This window comes from Meles meles, chromosome 2 (genome assembly GCF_922984935.1).
Source record: "Meles meles chromosome 2, mMelMel3.1 paternal haplotype, whole genome shotgun sequence".
NCBI classification, from domain to species: Eukaryota; Metazoa; Chordata; class Mammalia; order Carnivora; family Mustelidae; genus Meles; species Meles meles.
The window spans coordinates 151244626-151265299 of record NC_060067.1 but is presented as its reverse complement, the minus strand read 5'-3'; the positions used below and the strand labels follow the sequence as shown (position 1 = coordinate 151265299).

General features: G+C 44.4%; 1 long non-coding RNA gene across 1 annotated transcript; it reads right to left on the bottom strand.

Moving 5' to 3' along the window:
* Positions 1-11450: 11450 nt before the first annotated feature.
* On the bottom strand, positions 11451-20147 carry LOC123937591. Its single transcript, XR_006817498.1, has 3 exons — positions 20080-20147; positions 16777-16824; positions 11451-11874 (listed from the first exon to the last, which is right to left on the bottom strand). It is a non-coding gene; the product is annotated as an uncharacterized LOC123937591 (long non-coding RNA).
* Between the last annotated feature and the right edge of the window lie 527 nt (positions 20148-20674).

The following is a 20674-nucleotide window of genomic DNA, read 5'->3' as shown; positions in this document are numbered from 1 at the left end:
TGAAAATATTTGAGAGGTGCTTGGGTGGCTGAGTTGGTTAAGTGACTGCCTTCTGCTCAGATCATGATCCTGGAGTCCCGGGATGGAGTCCCACATTGGGCTCTTTGATCGCCAAGGAGTCTGTTTCTCCCACTGACTTCTCTCCTCTCATGCTCTCTCTCTCTCTCATTCTCTCTCTCTTTCTCTCAAATAAATAAATAAAAATCTTTTTAAAAAAAAGAAAATATTTGAAACCCTGCAAAATTATTTAGAGGAAAAAGTCAACCCACTCCATTCCAGAGTGATAATCATAAACAATTTGGTGAGAATCCTTCTGGATATTCTCTGTATATCTTTTCTGGATATACATAAACCGTTAGGAATGTTTTCATCTAGAAATTTTAACCAAAACTAACTCAAACAAATAGGGATTTTTAAAATTCACAATCCAAGAATTCCAGACACGAGTAGTCCGGGAGTTAGCTCAGTGGCTCTGTGATCTTAGGCGGCACCAATGTCCTGATGATTCTCTGGAACTTTCGCTAATGTTTGTGACATCATCACTGCAAGATGACACTCCCCTTCTATCAGTCCACCTGCTACACATCTGTGTTCAGACTGGGAGAAGAGGCAAGTGCTGCTGTATCTGACCTTTTGATCAGAAAAAAAAAAAATTCCCGGAAACCTACCAACAGAATTCCATGTGCATTTCATTTGCCAAATGTGTCACGTGGCCAGCGCTAGTCACAGAAGACTGAAAAGCAAGCATTTCACTCTTTCAACCACTAGGGGAGTTGGCATCAAAGAGGCAGTATGGCAATTGCTTTGGGGTCTGCCAACAGCTGTATCTGAAAAAAACAGCTATTTTTTAAATTCAGTTTGTATGTGTTTTCATTTAACAATATGTCTCAGAGATTTCCTCTTAAGTGCATTTATATCATCCTTTTTCATTCTGTGATATTGCATAGTATAAATACATGATGATTTTTGTTTTATGTTGATAATCATGTAGATGATTCTTAAATTTCCCAACTTCAAACAATGCTGCAGCAAACTCCTTTGACAAATTTCTTCGGGAACAGGTGATAGTATCATTCTAGGATAGCCATAAGTGCAACTGTTTGTCAAAGGACAACTGACTTTAAAATATGGATAGTTGAAAATAGACTTAGCCTATGTCCAAGCAATTGTACCTCAGGGTATTTACCCCAAAGATACAAATGTAGTGATCCGAAGGGGAACCTACACCCCAATGTTTATAGCAGCAATGTCCACAATAGCCAAACTATGGAAAGAGCTGAGATGCCCATTGATAGATGAATGGATAAAGATGTGGTACACACACACACACACACACACACACACACACACACAGGAATATTACATAGCCATTAAAAATGAAATATTGTCATTTGCAATGATGTGGATGGACCTAGAGGGTATTATGCTAAGCAAGATAAGTCAATCAGAGAAAGACAGTTATAATATGATTTCACTCATGATCAAAAACCTCCCAAAAAACAAGAGCCCAGGACCTGACAGATTCCCTGGGGAATTCTACCAAACTTTCAAAGAAGAAATAACACCAATTCTCCTGAAGCTGTTCCAAAAAATTGAAGCAGAAGGAAAACTTCCAGACTCTTTTTATGAAGCCAGCATTACCCTGATCCCCAAACCAGGCAAAGACCCTACCAAAAAGGAGAATTTCAGACCAATATCACTGATGAATATGGATGCTAAGATTCTCAACAAGATCCTAGGAAAGAGGATCCAGCAGCACATTAAAAAGATTATCCACCATGACCAGGTGGGATTCATCCCTGGGTTGCAAGGTTGGTTCAACATTCGCAAATTAATCAATGTGATAGAACAAATCAATAAGAGAAGAGAGAAGAACCACATGGTCCTCTCAATTGATGCAGAAAAAGCATTTGACAAAATCCAGCATCCGTTCCTGATGAAAACGCTTCAAAGTATAGGGATAGGGGGAACATTCCTGAACTTCATAAAATCTATCTATGAAAGACCCACAGCAAATATCACCCTCAATGGGAAAAAGCTTGCAGCCTTCCCGTTGAGATCAGGAACACGACAAGGATGCCCACTCTCACCACTCTTGTTCAACATAGTATTAGAAGTTCTAGCAATGGCAATCAGACAACAAAGAGGAATAAAAGGTATCCAAATTGGCAAGGAAGAAGTCAAACTCTCTCTCTTCGCAGATGACATGATTCTTTATATGGAAAACCCCAAAGACTCCACCCCCAAACTACTAGAACTCATACAGCAATTCAGTAACGTGGCAGGATGCAAAGTCAATGTACAGAAATCAGTGGCTTTCTTATACACTAACAATGAAAATACAGAAAGGGAAATTATTAAATCGATTCCATTTACTATAGCACCAAGAACCATAAGATACCTGGGAATAAACCTAACCAAAGAGGTAAAGGACCTGTACTCGAGGAACTACAGAACACTCCTGAAAGAAATTGAAGAAGACACAAAAAGATGGAAGACCATTCCATGCTCTTGGATTGGAAGAATAAACATTGTTAAAATGTCTATACTGCCTAGAGCAATCTATACTTTTAATGCCATTCCGAACAAAATTCCACCGATATTTTTCAAAGAGCTGGAGCAAATAATCCTAAAATTTGTATGGAGCCAGAAGAGACCCCGAATTGCTAAGGAAATGTTGAAAAACAAAAACAAAACTGGCGGCATCACGTTACCCCGATTTCAAGCTTTACTACAAAGCTGTGATCACCAAGACAGCGTGGTACTGGCATAAAAACAGACACATAGACCAGTGGAACAGAGTGGAGAGTCCAGATATGGACCCTCAACTCTATGGTGAAATAATCTTCGACAAAACAGGAAAAAATATTCAATAGAAAAAAGATAGTCTCTTCAATAAATGGTGCTGGGAAAACTGGACAGCGATATGTAGAAGAATGAAACTTGACCATTCTCTTACACTGTACACAAAGATAAACTCGAAATGGATAAAAGACCTCAACGTGAGACAGGAATCTATCAGAATCCTAGAGGAGAACATAGGCAGTAACCTCTTCGATATCAGCCACAGCAACTTCTTTCAAGATATGTCTCCAAAGGCCAAGGAAACAAAAGCGAAATGAACTTTTGGGACTTCATCAAGATCAAAAGCTTCTGCACAGCAAAGGAAACAGTCAACAAAACAAAAAGGCAACCCACGGAATGGGAGAAGATATTTGCAAATGACAGTACAGACAAAAGGTTGATCTATAAAGAACTTCTCAAACTCAACACACACAAAACAGATAATCATATCAAAAAATGGGCAGAAGATATGAACAGACACTTCTCCAACAAAGACATACAGATGGCTATCAGACACATGAAAAAATGTTCATCATCACTAGCCATCAGGGAGATTCAAATTAAAACCACATTGAGATACCACCTGACACCAGTTAGAATGGCCAAAATTAGCAAGACAGGAAACAACGTGTGTTGGAGAGGATGTGGAGAAAGGGGAACCCTCTTACACTGTTGGTGGGAATGCAAGTTAGTGCAGCCACTTTGGAGAACAGTGTGGAGATTCCTGAAGAAATTAAGAATAGAGCTTCCCTATGACCCTGCAATTGCACTGCTGGGTATTTACCCCAAAGATACAGATGGAGTGAAAAGAAGGGCCATCTGTACCCCAATGTTTATTGCAGCAATGGCTACGGTCGCCAAACTGTGGAAAGAACAAAGATGCCCTTCAACGGATGAATGGATAAGGAAGATGTGGTCCATATACACAATGGAGTATTATGCCTGCATCAGAAAGATGAATACCCAACTTTTGTAGCAACATGGACGGGACTGGAAGAGATTATGCTGAGCGAAATAAGTCAAGCAGAGAGAATCAAGTATCATATGGTCTCACTTATTTGTGGAGCATAACAAACAACATAGAGGACATGGGGAGATGGAGAGAAGAGGGAGTTGAGGGAAACTGGAAGGGGAGATGACCCATGAGAGACTATGGACTCTGAAAAACAACCAGAGGGTTTTGAAGGGGCGGGGGTGTGGGAGGTTGAGGAACAAGGTGGTGGGTAATAGGGAGGGCACGTACTGCATGAAGCACTGGGTGTGATGCCAAAACAATGAACACTGTTATGCTGTAAATAAACAAATAAAAAAAATATGATTTCACTCATATGTGGAATTTAAGAAATAAGGCAGAGATCATAGGGGAAAAGAAGAAAAAATGAAATAAGATAAAACCAGAGAAGGAGATGAATCATAAGAGACTGTTAATCATAGAAAACAAACTGATAGTTGCTGGATGAGAGGGGGATGGAGGGATGAGATAACTGGGTGATGGACATTGGGAGGGTTTGTGTTGTAATGAGCACTGGGTAGTATGTAAGACTGATGAATCACAGACCTATACCCCTGAAACAAATAATATATTATATGTTAATTAATTGAATTTGTTTTTAAAAAATTTTAAAAAATTAAATAAACTGTGGATAGATTCTGCTGAATTGCCCTCAAAAATGGACTGATTTACCTCCCTACTAATCCTGTGTGTGGGTGCCATATCCCTACACAGGACATTCTAAATTTTATCCAAATAAGGGGCAAAAATATCACATTGTTTTCTTATATGTCAGAGTAAATAAGATATATAAATATATGTAATATATATTACATATATGTACATAAATATAAATATATAAATGAAATACTATGTGTCTCAACTGATTGTCTAAGATGTTTGTAGTAGATAATTGCAGTAATGCAAATAACAGTCCTCTCTCTTCAACCTCTGAAATTTTATTTGGATTAGCCTTTCTTTTAATTTTGAGGGGGACTTTTAAAAAAAGTCTTTTTTCAGTTGAAACTTAGTTCTCTTATGTTCTATGTTTACTATTTTCTAATATGTACATTTGAGGCTATCCACTCCCTCTGGCTACTGCTTTGTATTCACCCACAGGTCTTGAAAAATAATGGTACTTTGCTTGTTATGTTGCTTACTATGTTGGTTTTTTTTTTTAAGACTTTATTTATTTATTTGACACAGAGAAAGAGATCACAAGTTGGCAGAGAGAGGGGCAGAGGGCGGGGGGGTGGGGAAGCAGGTTCCCTGCTGAACAGAGTCCGATGTGGGGCTCCATCCCAGGACCCTGAGACCATGACCTGAGCTGAAGGCAGAGGCTTAACACTTTGAGCCACTCAGGTGCCCCTTACTATGTTTTGAAGCTACATTATTAGCTGCATAAAGATTTATAATTATTTTAATTCCTTGATGAATTATAACTTCTAAAAATAAAAAATAACTTCTCTCATAATTTTCACTTTGAATTCTACTTTGGTCTGATATGTTTTGTTAACATTTGCTTAAACCATCTTTTTTATGTTTTGTTTTCAGCTGTCCTAAGACATTTCATTTTAAGAAGTTCTCCTAAAAAGTGTGTATTCCTGGATTTGAAGTTGTTTTTCTTTTTCTAGGTCAATCTGAGAGACTTTTAATAGAATTTTCTTTTTTTTTTTTTTTTTTTAAAGATTTTATTTATTAATTTTGACAGAGAGAGATCACAAGTAGGCAGAGAGGCAGGCAGAGAGAGTGAGAGGGAAGCAGGCTCCCTTCAGTGCAGAGAGCCCGACGTGGGACTCGATCCCAGGACCCTGAGATCATGACCTGAGCCGAAGGCAGCGGCTTAAACCACTGAGCCACCCAGGCGCCCTTAATAGAATTTTCTAACCCACTTTCATTTGATGTGATTACTGATGTACTTGGATTTATTCCTAGTTATCTTTTATGTTTTTTACTTGCCATGCTTCCTCGTTCTTTATTTTATTTCTTTTCTGGTTCTATTAGATTGTATTTTCTTCTAAGGATCTGGGGATTCTACATGTTGATTCTATTTTTTCACTGACATTCTTTAATTTAAAATTTATTTTTTCCATCAAAATCTAGTGTTAATAGAAAGATTAACTCTCTCTCTTCTTTAAGATTTTATTTAATTATTTGAGAAAGAGTGAGAGAGGGTGAAAGAGTGATCAGGAACAGGGGAGGAGCAAAGGGAGAGGGAGAAGCAGGCTCCCCACTGAGCAGAGAGCCCATGTGGGGCTCTATCCCAGGACCCTGGGATCATGACCCAAGCTGAAGGCAGACACTTAACCAGCTGAGCCACTCAGGTGCCCCAGAAATACATCATTCTTCTAAGCACTCTTGGAATAGGTAGAGGGGAACTATTGTGTTTGAACCTGAAGGCCCTCCTTGGTAAAGACCTATTTTTTGTCATTTCATTGGATTTGGGATAAGCGAAGAAATAGATCCATATATCATTTTGATCCAATTTCTATTCTTTTGTTGTACAAAGAAAAGCAATTGAGAAAGCATATTTCAAAACAAAAAAGAAAGTGAGAGAAAGCAGAGAATGATGCTAAGGGCACAGGGAATCATCTGGTGATGGGAAAATTTAAAGCATCAGAGTGAGCTGATTTGGTGTGTTGGAGACTTTTAAAAGCAACTCCAATTACCCTGTGAAGGTAAACTTCTCTTCCAAGCATAAGTTCAGCTCTGCTTGTTGTGTCCGGGTTGACGCTGGCTAGAGAGAAAGGAAAGCAGGTTAGTAGCAGGTTTGTCTGAAGAGCCAGGTGCCAAGCTTAATCCTTGATGAAAGAGTCAAGGCCAAGAGCAAGGAGCCAAGTTCCATTTTGAATGTCACCAGGAATTGCCAAGATTTGAGCCAAAGAGAAGCTGTAAGTCGTCATAAGTTGTATACGGGATTTTTTTTTTAAAAGATTTTATTTATTTGACAGAGAGATCACAAGTAGGCTGAGAGGCAGGCAGAGAGAGAGGAGGAAGCAGGCTCCCTGATGAGCAGAGAGCCCGATGTGGGGCTCGATCCCAGGATCCTGAAATCATGACCTGAGCCAAACGCACAGGCTTAACCCACTGAGCCACTCAGGCATCCTGTATCTTGGATTGTTTTAATCAGGTACAGTGACTGTCATGAAGGAAGAAGTATTTCACACACACACCTAAAACTAGGGGACATGGCATGCCGTGCAGGGTCACACTGGGAAGCACTAGCGTCAGGAGGGAGAGGAAGCCAGGGGGATACAGGGACAGGAGCTTTTAGTGTGGCTTTTGCTGGGAAGGCAAAGCAAGCAAGCAGGTTTAGGATTGGCTAGTCTGAGACATTTCGGTGGGCTCTGGGGCATAGGAGGTGTTCCTAGTTGTCCAGTGCCCAGCCCTGGGATGGTTACAGTAAGCGGATAGGGGCATGGAGTGTGGGAACCGGATAAAGGGGGTTGGGGTGTGGGCTTTGGGTTGATCAGACTGCTTAGGAAAGACGTATTTGCAGGCAGGTCTTCACGATCTCTAGGAATTGGCTAGGTCTGGGAGGGGCAGTCCCTCCAGCATGAGCAAGGCCCCAGATGTGAAACGTCAGAAAGTAAAAAGGCATGATTAATACAAAAGTGTTAGGTCAAAGTGGGAACTGAGGATCAGGAACCAGCAACAAAGTCGAAGTGCCCGCAGACCAGAAGATTACAAATGTTTATGTGGAGATCTGATATTCGCCCAAGAGGACCTTGGGGACGTTTCAAAACGCTGTGCCCACACGGGCTCACTGGAGCCTCTGCCCTCTGTCTGAAGGGTGATGTCTGATGTCGCCCAGAAACAGAAAATTGTCTTCCCAGCTGGAACATCTTGTCTCTCGGTGTCCCCATAGCTCACGCAACACAAGAAGTAAGGGCAAGGGGCTGTCTGAAGGATCTGTAAAATCAGTGACTATACATAAAAAAAGAAGATTTTACAACGCCATAAAACGTACCTCATGTTCAACAGCTATGGTTAGCACTTGGTCTTCGTTCAAGGGAGCCAAGTAGCGATCATCTGAACGAGTCCAGAAGAAACGCAGACGTAACTCAGCGTGTTCCTCTGGATACGGGGAGATCTGGTTTCTATTAGGTGATGGACAGATCCAGCTCCCCCTGCGTTTGAGCTTCTGAGAAGGCAGACGCACAGGGAAGCTGCCAGGCCCGCAGACAGGCGCACACAAGAGGCCGACGTACAAATCCGCCGCAGAGGACCGGTGCTCTCCGGCTCGGCCAAGTCCAGCTGAGATGTTAAACAGAGCCCATCGGTGACAGGAAGCCAGTCCAGCCAAGAGCCAACAGGTCTGCTCTAATGAAAAGGCCTTTGGCTGGTAGCCCTAGAGGCAACAAGTACAAGCCTCTGACATGTCGGAGGCGCCTGCCTCCGTTCCCTGCCTCTGTGGTCTTGGCTGCTGCGCTGGGTCCCGCACAAAGAAACGCTGAAGCGGCAGGACGGCTCTGACCCAGAGTTTACAATTCAGAGAGGGCAGGAGAAAGAAGAGCTCTGTCGGTTCCTTTTCAGCTGCCTTCCCGTCAGGGCGGGAGGCAACAAAGCCGGGGGCTGTGGACTCTCACCCATTTTTGTAACCATTGAGCATTTTGTGCGGCCCCTCCAGGTCCGGCGCCTGGCAAAGCGCAAAGCATACAATCTGGGCTCTGCCTTTGGCAAGCTCATGGACCAGAAAGGGGTGAGGTCAGCACACAAGACCCAGACGCGCAGGGAAAGGGAGTCAGAAACCGTATCGTGGGGAGGCAAAGCGTCTCCCCAAACCAGCAGCGCCCTAGGGCTGGTTGGAGCGGACTGTGCCGGGAGCCAGAGCAAGGACGTCATCTTCACTCTTTCGGAAATTCAGTCTAGTGCGGGAGCAAAGGGAGGCACGCAAACACCTCCAAGCCAGTGCTCTATATGCAGTGATGGAACCACAGAAATAGCGCAGTGGAGCACTTGAGCTGGGTTTTTGAAGCATAGGGTTTCAACAGTGGGGAGGAGTGAAAAATCAAGGCTCAGGCCAGAGAGAGCAGCGCTCGCCAAGACCGAGAGGCCGGATGTCCAGGGCATGTCCAGATTAGACAAGCCAGAGACCAGACGTGGGTGGGGCTTCCAAAGCCAAGGTGCAGAAGATCGATTTAGGCCCTTAATCCATCTGGTATTTTTAAACACCGTGGCGAAAAGCATGTAACATAAAGTTGACCATCCTAGTCGTTTTTAAGTGTACCGCTCAATAGTGTTAAGTGTATCCATGTTGTCAAACACATCTCCAGAAGTTCTTCCTCTTGCAAATCTGAAACTCTGTACCTAGTAGACAACAAATCCTCTTCCCTCCCTAATCCACCCCAACCTCCAGTTACTCCCCCATTCTACCTTCTGCCTCTATAAATGTGACTGCTCTAGGTAACCTCATTTAAGTGGAATCATATAGTTTCCTTTTTTTTTTGAGACTGACTTACTTCCCTTAACTTTAAGATTCATCCACATTGTGGCATGTGACAGGATTTCCTTCACTTTTAAGGCTGAATAATATTCCATTATTGATATAGACCACATTTTGTTTATCTCTTTGTCTGTTGATAAACAGTTGTGTTATTTCCCCCTCTTGGCTATCATGGATAATGCTTCCATGAATATAAGTGTGCACATATCTCTTTGAGTCCCTGCTTTTAATTCTTGGGGGTGTATGCCCGGAAGCGGGATTGTTGCATCATACAGTAGTTCTACCTTTAATTTTTTGAGGAACCATCTCAATGCACTGTACTCAATGTACTCAATGTCTGTGCCATTGTACTTTTCCACCCACAGGGCATGAGGCTTCTGATTTCTCCACATCCTCACCAGCATTTGTTACTTTCTGTTTTTCATAGTAGGCATCCTTGTGTGTCTAAGCATCACTGGTCGTTTCTGAGGGGAGGCATGACGAACCAGAACCATTGGTTAGAGATTCTCTCCGGCAGCAGAAGAGCCAAGAGGCAGAAGATGGTCAAGGATTTGGCAGCGGTCAGACTAGAGGGAGGGACTCCTGTCAAAGTGTGGCAGCAGAGGAAAACAGGGCCACCAAAGAAAAAGAAGTAGCCAGACTCAGGACAGGAGAGCAGACGCCAGAGAGACACCAGAGACGGGTGCTAAATGGGACTTGAGTTGCAAGCAAAAAGACTGAGAAAACAGCACTACAGGGAGGAAAAATGGGAAGTTGGGACAGGGTGCTGCTTGTGGGGAGGTGCCGAGATATGAGAGGTGCCCGCAGATGACAGGTTTAGTTGTCGATGCAGGACTGGTGTCCCAAAGAGAGACCAGGACTAGACATAGTCATGGAATTCATTTTTACAGCACTTTTATTTATATGAGCCCCTCGATGTTCATGACGCCTGGTAAGGTCAGTCCAAGCAGGTGTCTTTTCCATCAGCTAAGCAACAAGAAAGCAGGAAGTACAAGGGACAAGCCTCATCGCACATCAGACGGCATGAGAGCCTGGGTAAAGTCCTGCTTCTAGTTGAGTGGCCTCTACTTTTCCTGAGATAAGACTTTTCCTAGGAGCGCACCGAGGGTCAGATCATTGGAGGACACATTTGTTCATTTGACAAATTTTGAATGCCAGGTGCTGGGGATTCACTAGTTAATAAAACAGACAGAATAGACAAGATCTTGCCATCATGGAGCCTATATCCTTGTAGATGGTGGAACAACCCAGCTGACCTTTTGGCAGTCTCCCAAGAAGCCCAGAGAATTCCCCAGGCACATCTGTCCCTTGAAGAGAAAGGTAGTCTAATCTGTCTGTCATGCTAACTCAGGTTGGACCCCCTTGCAGTCTTGACAGACCACACTCAGGACAACAACAAAGGAAAGCACTGCCTAGAATAAGCTTATAAATTATTCAGGCACAAAGAGTACTTAGAGTTGACTTTTAGGAAAAACACTTCTTTCTCCCTATTTTCCTTCCCTTTTACTTGAAACTCGTCAGCCAGAAGTCTGTCTTCTTCACTAAATACCAATAATCCGTGTCTACAGAGGTGGTTTCCAATATATCCATTTTTATAGCAGCATTATTTACAATAGCCAAAAGGTGGAAGCAACCCAAGTGTCCATCAACAGATGACTGGATAAACAAAATGTGGTCTACAAGTACAATGGAATATTATTTGGCTTTACAAAGGAAGGAAATGCTGTCACATGCCACAACATGGATGAACCTTGAAGACATCATGCTAAGTGAAAAAGCCAGGCATAAAAAGACAAATATTGGATGATTCCAGTATATATGTATGGAGGTTCCATGGACCTAGAGTCGTCAAATCCATAGAGACAGAAAGTAGAATAGTAGTTACCAGGGTCTGGGGATGGAAGGGAGAAATGGGAGTTACTGTAATATTAGGGTATAGAGTTTCAGTTTATGAGAATGCTGAGAAATTTCTGGAGATGGGTGTTGGTGTTGGCTACACAATTTTATGAATGTACCTACTGCCACAGGACCATACACTTCAAATGGCTAGAATGGTAAATTTTATGTTATCTATTTTGGCCTGCTGCCAAAAGAAAAGTCAGTAAATCACTTTCCCATCTCATCCTTGTCATCATCTTTTATAAGAGGTGCTACCTAGACGCATCTTGGTCTACGATCTAATGTTTCCATGGCAACCACTGTAATGCAGAGAGAAGCCTGGTGGGCACGATCTCACCAGATCAACAGGGTTCACTCTACTGGCCTCTCTCCCATCCATTCCACTCCGTAAGCTGCTCCACAGAGAGCAAAAAATCGGTGTCGAATCGCGTGCTTCTCTGCACCTCACACCATCTTCAGGCTCGGTTCTTCGAGCACTCCACGTGACAGTTTGCTCCCAGCCAGTCATACATGCTCATCTTTCCACTCCAGAACATCTTTTTCCTTCTGCTCCTACCCCACGCCCCCACCTTGTTCCTTTACTAGCTCTTCCTCCTCCTCAGAATTCTTCAAGGCTCTGATGAGGTGTCTCTTCCTCCAAGAAGCCTTCCTTTCCTGAATGCCCAGATGATGTTATGTCTACTAGTTCATGGTCCTGTGGGAAAAAACCACAGTGAGAGTGAGAAAATCAGGCCGCAGGAAAGGGGAGTCATCCTAGATGCATTTTATTTAAATTAAACCAAAGCCTGTGAACATAATGGACTTTGGATTAAGAATCCATCGGACCAGAAACCCCAGATGTCCTGCTCACAAGCTCTGTAACCGTAAGCAAGCTTCTTAACTGCTCCCAGTCCCTTTCCTCTTCCGTAAAGCCAGATGAAATGTTCTAACTTTCCTGGGTGCTGCAAAGGTGAGGTAGGGAAGCCGCATATCCCAATCCTTCTTGTCTTGGGCCACTCCCCACCCCGGTTAAATGTCCTCACAAACTCCCAGATTCCCACCTGCGCTCTACTCCCCCTCCAGCCCACTTCTCAGGTTGCACTTGGAGCATCTTTCTAAACTGCACATGTGGGGCGCCTGGCTGGTGCAGTCGGTTAAACTTCAGACTCCTGATTTTGGCTCAGGTCATGATCTCAGGGTCATGGGATCGAGCCCCACGTCTCGCTCTGTGCTCAGCACAGAGTCAGCTTGGGATTCTTTCTCTCACTCTCTCCCTCTCTCTCAGACCCTCCCCCTGCTGACTCTAAATAAATAAATAACATCTTTAAAAATGAAATGAAATAAACTGCACATGTGACAGGCCCCTGCTTGCCTGTAGGAGAAAATCCTCATTCATAGTTCGTCCCTGCCTTCTCTCTTGGGTCCTCCTGTCTCACTACCGACCCCATGCCCTGAGTTCCAGCCATGCCCTGAGTTCCAGCCATACCGAGTTCCAGTCTCAGGCTCTTTCAGGCCTGTGGATCTTCCCACACATTGCCTCCGCCTTAGGAAAGACCCTCTCCTAACCCGCATTCTGCCTGACAACACTTCTATGTCCTCTGGTAGTTTCTTCTGTGAAGCCTCACCCGACCGCCACCACTTGCACACGCAGCCTTGTGACCTGGGAGAATGCTATGTTTTCCCTTCCCCTTCCTTATTGCATGTTTTCTGTGCATTAAGTTTGTTTTAATTTTGGCTTTAACAACTTTACTAACATGCAATTGGCATGTAATAAGCTGTATATACGTGAGTGTATAACCTGATAAGTTTTGACATATGTCAGCATCCATGAAAGAATGACCACAATTTAAAAAAGGGGGATTCTTCTATGAACCCCCAAATTTCCCTTGTGCCCCCTGGTAATCTCTTCTTCTGGCCCTCCCTGACCTCTCTCTCATTTGTAGGCAACCACTGATTGACTCTATTACCGTATAGTAGTTAACATTTTCTAGAATTCTATATAAATGTAATCATAGAGTATGTACTTTTTTTGGCCTGGATTTTTTTGCCCAGCATAATTATTTTGAGATTCGTCCACGTAACAGCAATGGTTCATCCTCTTTCTTTTGTTGTCAAGTAGAATTCCATTGTACGCCTGTAACACAGTTTGTTTATCCATGTATCTGTTGATGGACATTTGTATTGTTTCCTGTTTGTATGAACGTATGATTTCCTTTCTCCTGGGTAAATCTGTGGGAGTGCAATGACTGGGTCATGTAACAGGATAGCTGTTTGCCAAAGTGGTTGTATGCCACGGCCCGCGTGACAAATCGACCAGGAACGCGAGGGTAAGAGGATGGTGAAAAGAAATCAAAGAGACAAAGAGATGGGGGCAGGAGGAGCACCGGGGATGATTTCCACCAAATGCCGCTTTGTTAGTAAAAACAAGAGAGTATATAGAAGTCTTACAGTGAATTGGTGCCTTATCTAAGTATTGCTGCAGGATTAAAGGTTCACACACCAGCTTCATAATATTTTTCACTACAGACATACCAGAGCCAGGTGGTGGATGGTAAATATCATCCACTAGAAACACACTTGAAAGATTATCTCATAGCTTCTAACAGGACAGCAAGAACCACTAGAAGATTAACGAGTGCATCTGGGTTGTTTAGAAGGTCAAATATCTAGAGGGCATGTGAGAAGTCACGTAGGCGAGCAAGCAGCGCATGGCATAGGCTCTTTCTCAAATGTAACTCAACTCCGTTATCCTCTGCCTTGAATCAGGCAGTGAGACATTGGAGGAGGCACAAGTCCGAGCCTGGTTTGGCTCTCGTCTCGAGCCCCACCGCGGCTTCCCACAGTTGTACCATTTCACATTCTCACCAGGAGTGTATGAGAGTTCTATTCGCTCTACATCCTCATCAACACTGGGTATGGTCAATGTCTTTGGTTTTAACCATTTAGGTTTGTCATGGTGTCTTATTCAGGTTTTAAGTTATATTTTCTTAATGACTAATGATGTGGAGCCTCTTTTCTTTTTTTTTCTTTTAAGATTTTTCATTCATTTATTTGACAGACAGAGATCACTGGTAGGCAGAGAGGCAGGCAGAGAGAGAGGAGGAAGCAGGCTCCCTGCTGAGCAGAGAGCCCAATGCGGGGCTCGATCCCAGGACTCTGGGATCATGGCCTGATCCGAAGGCAGAGGCTTTAACCCACTGAGCCACCCAGACGCCCCTGGAGCCTCTTTTCATGTGCTTATTTGTTACCCATACATCTTGGTAACTGATGTGTCTGTTCAAAAAGTTTTAAAAGAAAACAAATTGTAAAAGCTAAACCTATTAGGTAAGTTTATTTTCATGAACTTAATTTCTATGCTTTATTTCACTATGTAAAGGTAGTATCATTTTTTCCACACTTAAAAATATTGTGTTAAAATATACACAACATAAAACTTACACTTTCACCATTTTTAACTGTACGGTTCAGTGGCAGTAAGTGTTAGTTCCGTTATTAAATGAAACGAGACTGAGACAAAGTGAAAGTTATTTAAAGCTTTATTTTATAAGTATTAGAAGTTAGACTGATCGGCCAGGGGAATGAGACTGAGACAAGGTGAAAGTTATGCAAAGCTCTATTCTATGCTAAGCATTAGAAGTCAGACTGACTGGCCAGGGCCACCTCGGAAGAGAGCGACCTCTCCCAATCTTACAGGCTACCTTTTATTGGGTAAAACTGTAACCCATATTTTGGTACCTCAACCCACCGGGTTTATGTGTTTCTTGTCGATTGGCTAGTTTCATCCGTTCTGGTGACGTGTTATTCAAGATTACTCCATACTAGGACAGTTACAAACAGTACTTTCTGAGAAGGCTTAGTCAGTTAACATATTCAGTCGTCCTTCCCAGGATGGAGTCATTTAGGTTTGGGCAAGACCTTCTCACTGTTACAAACAGTACTTCGTACTGATTAGATGTCTCCATCTGGCCTGACTCGTTCTTGTATTCTGGGCTCTATTATCAGGAACGAGCCGACTACATTTTACTGGTTTCCTGGACTTGCTTCCAAGTAAGTTTCTCTGCCGGGGAGAGTCAATTTAAGTCTACTGCACAAACAACAAAATGGCTATTTACCCAAGATGGAGTCGCTCTGGCTAAACACGTCCTTACAGTAAATACGCTGCCATTGTCACCCAACCATCACCACCATCTGTCCTCAGAAATTTTGTCATCATTTCAAATTGAAACTCTGTACCCAGTAAACACTAACTCTCCACTCCTTGACCCATCCCCCCACCCCAAACCCCTGGCAACCACCATTCTACTTTCTATCTTTCTGAATTTGGCTACTCTATATACCTCAAATGAATCATATGGTATCTGTTCTTTTGTGACTGGCTTATTTCACTTAGTACAATGTCTTCAAGATTTGTCCATGTTGTAGCCTGTGTCAGAATTCCCTCCCTTTTTTACAGCTGAATAATATTCTTTTGAGGTATATGCATTTTGTTTATCCACTATCCATCAGTGCTTTCTAGCTTTGGGGCTATTGTGAATAAAACTGTTACAAACATGGGTGTACACATATGAGTCCCTTAGTGATTGTATTTTTGATTTTGTAATATACTTTTTAACCAGTTGCATTTTTAAAAAGATTTATTTGTTAGAGAGAGAGCGTGTGAGCACATGTGGGGAGAGAGGAAAAAGGAGAGAATCTTCCAGCAGACTCCATAATGAGCAGGGAGCCTGATGCAGGGCGCACTCATGTCCCATGAGGTCATGACCTGAGCAAAAACCAAGAGTTGGAATCTTAACCAACTGAGCCGCTCAGATGCCCCTAATCGCTTGCATTTTAATGGTTGCATCCCATTGCCTACCACAGGGCCTGCCATGTAGCGAGCGTTTAATAACTACAGGTGACATTACTGGTCAAATGAAAGAATGAGTGAGTGATTATGAGTGATGACTCACACAGCTACTTCATTCGTCCTGTAGGTGTCAGTCACGGTGTCCTAACGCCAGGCTGCTTTGTGAAAAAACCCATCTCAGAATCCCTTCCAAGACGTGCACAAAACACTACCCCTGCCTTGGTTTGTCACCCTTGCCACCACTGTTCCCCACAGGAGGCCCAGCTGCCTGAAGACTCTGCGTTAGTCATAAACTACTAACTCAGGGGGAGGCGTAGCTGAGGCTACTCCAAGAAGGAATTCTCTCCTCCGAGACGTCTGGGGAACCACTCACCGCATTCCTTCCCATGAGATCACAACAATCTCAACAGCTCACATACTTGTGTGCTGACTCTCTGTCAGGTGCCCCAGAAGCAGTATCTCAGTTAACTGACAAATACCCCCGAAGTAGGCACTGTAAGATTCCTCACCTTATAAAACAAACAAACAAAAAGGCACAGAGAAGGGGCACCTGGGTGGCTCAGTGGGTTAAGCCGCTGCCTTCAGCTCAGGTCATGATCTCGGGGTCCTGGGATCGAGTCCACATCGGGCTCTCTGCTCAGCAGGGAGCCTGCTTCCCTCTCTCTCTCTCTCTCTCTGCCTGCCTCTCTGCCTACTTGTGATCTCTCTCTGTCAAATAAATAAAATCTTTAAAAAAAAAAAAAAAAGGCACAGAGAAGTTAATGGACTTACCCAAGATCATCAAGCTGAGATCCAAATCCAGGCTCTCTTCTCCAGAACCTACCAGGCAGAAGGAAAATAAATACATAAATATAACCACAACCAATCACTCAGGTTGAAGGCAGTTTTCAATTAGTTATGTTGAAATTAACCAGAGTCCTTCTAAAATACTTTTTTTTCCAAAGTTTGAATAATACTTATTGACTATATTTTGGAAAACATTATTTAAAAACTTTAAGCCACATAAGCCCACCACAAAAGATCATCACTGTTAGCACATTAAAATGTTTCCTCCTTAAAACAGTATTTTCCCCTGACTTACATATGTTAAGTCAGGTGATATAATGAGTGTCTTCATTCTCTTAAGAAAGAGGCATTAATCCTCTGTTGATGTATCCACCATTTGCGCCCTGTCCTCCTGCCTGCTCTCCGGCATCTCTAATGTGTCCCTGCCAGAGGACGCAGTAAACCATGAAAACAGTAATGTATAGTCACAGTGATGGCAGTTGACAGTGAGTGCCCTCCACCAGCCAAGCACTGAGCTGAGGAAGCACCTCACATATGTTACCACATGGGCTGCTCATGGCAACCATATTAGGTGGGAGCCATTATTCTGCTCATTTTACTGATGAGGAACCTCAGACTTAACATTTAACACGTGGCTCTTCCTCTTCCCTTCCCTTCCTGAAGAACTCAGTCCTAACACCACCGGCTGAGGCCCAGAAAGGTATGTGTCCACACAGGGGGTGGCAAGGGGTCGAGACTGGGATGTCAGAGCCCCCACGTCACCCCAAGCAGAGGAAGAACTTGTCTGTATGTCTGCATGAGGGCAGAAGGGTTTCTTGGTATAGGGGGACTCAGTGTGGGGGTATGAGGCCCCAAAGAAGGTGAAGAGAGCCAATGGTGGTATGAGAGGGTGCCTTGGGGCGAGGGGGGTGGTTGTCAGAACCTGAGCAGATGGAGGATGGAGTCCATGCAGGAAGTGGGGGGGCTGCATGGAGTATGAGATCCTGATCAGGGAAAGGGGACTGTGGGTGGGAGTGGGGTGCTGGAGCCCAAGCTGGGGGAGGATGGCATCGGCATGGGAGAGGGACGCAGTGACAATGGGAGATGGTTACAGGAAGGGGAGGTGATCACTAAGCAGTCATATGACATGCAATACAAGCCAGAGGTGTCTCTGCTAGAGAGTCACGAATATGTCGAGGGAGGAAGCTAGAACGAATCCTGCGGTGCTAGACTGACATTGAGCTCTTGGTGTGAGGTCACTGTGTTCAACAGTATGGCAGACACAGAAATAAATATATACGTATAGATGTAAATATATGAATGTCTCTTCACGGATCTCCCTGGCTTTGTCCACTGAGAGGGCCTGGGAGCCAAAATACCCCAACTGTAACAAGCCTACCTACCGCCCCCAACTTGGTTTCTAGTTCATTCTCTGCTAAACAGAACCAGTGCTACCGGGACAAATGGCCAAGAGAGGACTAGAATATTGGTATGCTACTCATATAAGGAAGTGCTCAAAGACTGATGGGGACATCTCGAAAGGACACAGGAGCCAGCTCAGAGAGGCTCCCACTGGTCCAACGGAGGACAATTTGGTATCATAATTAAAAAAACAAAACTATAGTAATAGACTATAGCTTATTAAACAACACAGGAATCCATGATTCCATACTCATGTAAGTAACTAAGTGAACTAAAGTCTCATGAAGAACAGGTTTCAAAGGACCTCCCGCAAAATAAGTAATAATTACAACAGAAAAAGTAACTTTACAGGGGAGAGAGCTTGGCAGGCACCATACTAATCAAATGGCAAAAGCAATCATTCCAGGAATGGTTCAAGTTGAAATCCGAGCAGCCTGAGAGGTCAAAGTGAAAATGACAGAGTCACTTGTGTGATGTTCCTGCCAAGGATTCACAGCCTGAATCCAAAGAAGAGGAAACACTGGACAAACCCAAACTAAGGACATTCCACAAGACAACTGACGTATAATCCACAGATGGTTTAAGCTTCTGCAGGCCAAGGCTGAAAAGCAGTTCCACAGAGCAAAATGCAGTGTGTGGCCCTGGGTTAGATACTTTGCTACAAAGAATATTACTAGAAAAAAGGATAACTTTCTAGCCTAAAGATTAGATGGTAGAAAGGTATTAATGTCAAATTCCTAACTTTGACGGCTGTGTCCCACACAAGTGGATCCTCCGTGGAGCCTCCCTCTCCCTACCTGGGGCCCTCCCCACACAGTCCAGCCAGAATCCCGAGCCTCTGGCTCAGACAGCACACTGGATCCACCTGGTTTCCAGGCAGTGGCACCGGAGGGGAAGCAGGTCTGGTGAGCTGAGAGGGCGGGGGTGCGGAGGGGGTGTCAGGGCTGGGGAAAAGGGCCTCCCAGGCTCCTGCACAGCGACATTTCTAGAAGACCTGCCTCTCTTGAAGAGGTAGTGTGGTTTTATTTTTTGTTTTATTTTTTTTTAAGATTTTATTTATTTATTTGACAGAGAGAGAGAGATCACAAATAGGCAGAGAGGCAGGCAGAGAGAAAAGAGGAAGCAGGCTCCCCGCAGAGCGGAGAGCCCGATGCGGGGCTCGATCCCAGGACCCTGAGATCATGACCTGAGCCGAAGGCAGCGGCTTAACCCACTGAGCCACCCAGGCGCCCCGGTAGTGTGGTTTTAAAAACAGCCACAACCATCCTTCCACTCCACCTGCCTCTTTGTGGTATGACTCTCGCCACTCCTCCTATGAAGAGATGGGGTCCATGTCCCCCCAGAGTCTTGGTGGCCCTGTTTTTAGTCAGTAGAATGCAGAAGTGACACCAAGTAACTCCTAAGCCTTGGCAAGAAAGGCCTCTCAGAAGGAAGGAGCCATGCTGTGAAGAGTCGGCCTGGCCCACGTGAAGCGTGAGGGGCTCCATGGAGAACTGAGGAGCTGCCCCTGAGGGCACTGACTGCAGCCATGTGAGGGAGGCCATTTGGACCCGTGCAGATGGGCTCCCAGCCCACGGCAACCACACAAGCCACCCCAGGCAAGAATGGGCCCCAAAAGCACCGCCTGAGCCCAGCCCAGCTGGCTTCCCTTCATGAGCAAATGGTTGGTTTTAAGTCACTAAGTTTTGAGAGGAGGACGAGGAGGAGGTTGTTACACTGGAAAGATAATGAAAGTGCTGCTAAAGCTGACTGCTTTCCCTTAGCAAGGCCCTGGCGTGTTGGTATACCCCTTTCCTCCATCTTGCCAAGACCCTGCCTCATCTTCCTAGCTGGCAGTTACACCCAGAAGTTACACCCAGAAGTATTTAGTGAGAGCCCGAAACTCACTCAGCATCACTTTCAGGGCCGTAGGGTACGAAGACATATCTGGGAGCCTCTCTGCCACCAGGAAACCTACATGCCAGAGGAAAAATTAAATTCATAAATGCGGAGCAATGGCAGGTACCTCACGATCGCATCCAAGTGTGTGGAGGCACTTCAAATGCTGTTGGTTCCCAGAGCCAGGCTGGAACTTCTGCGAGCCCTTGAGGATGGGAAGGACTGACCGAGATGGGAGAGAACATTCTAGGTGTATATAGGAGGGTGTTTAATTATAGGTAAAAAGATACAAATGAGCTTGCTGAGGAGAGGGGGAGCATAAGGCTGACAGGACGAAGAGGTGGGAAGACAACAGCAGGCCAGAATGAAGAGGGGTCTCACAAGCCAGTGCTGTCTCTAGGGTTCCCTGGGATGTTTCAGTGACATTTAAGAGCTGACATAAGCAAAGGCCGCTCAGCATGGTGTTCTGTAAAGCCCTTTGGAAGAGCTCCAAGAAGGAGCCTTTCGTCAGAACTGGGTGCACTTGGAGAAGGAAACGAGGCAGTGGCCAGGGTCAGGAGGGTTTGGCTGACTGCAGCCCTCAGTCAGGAAGAAGGTGCACACC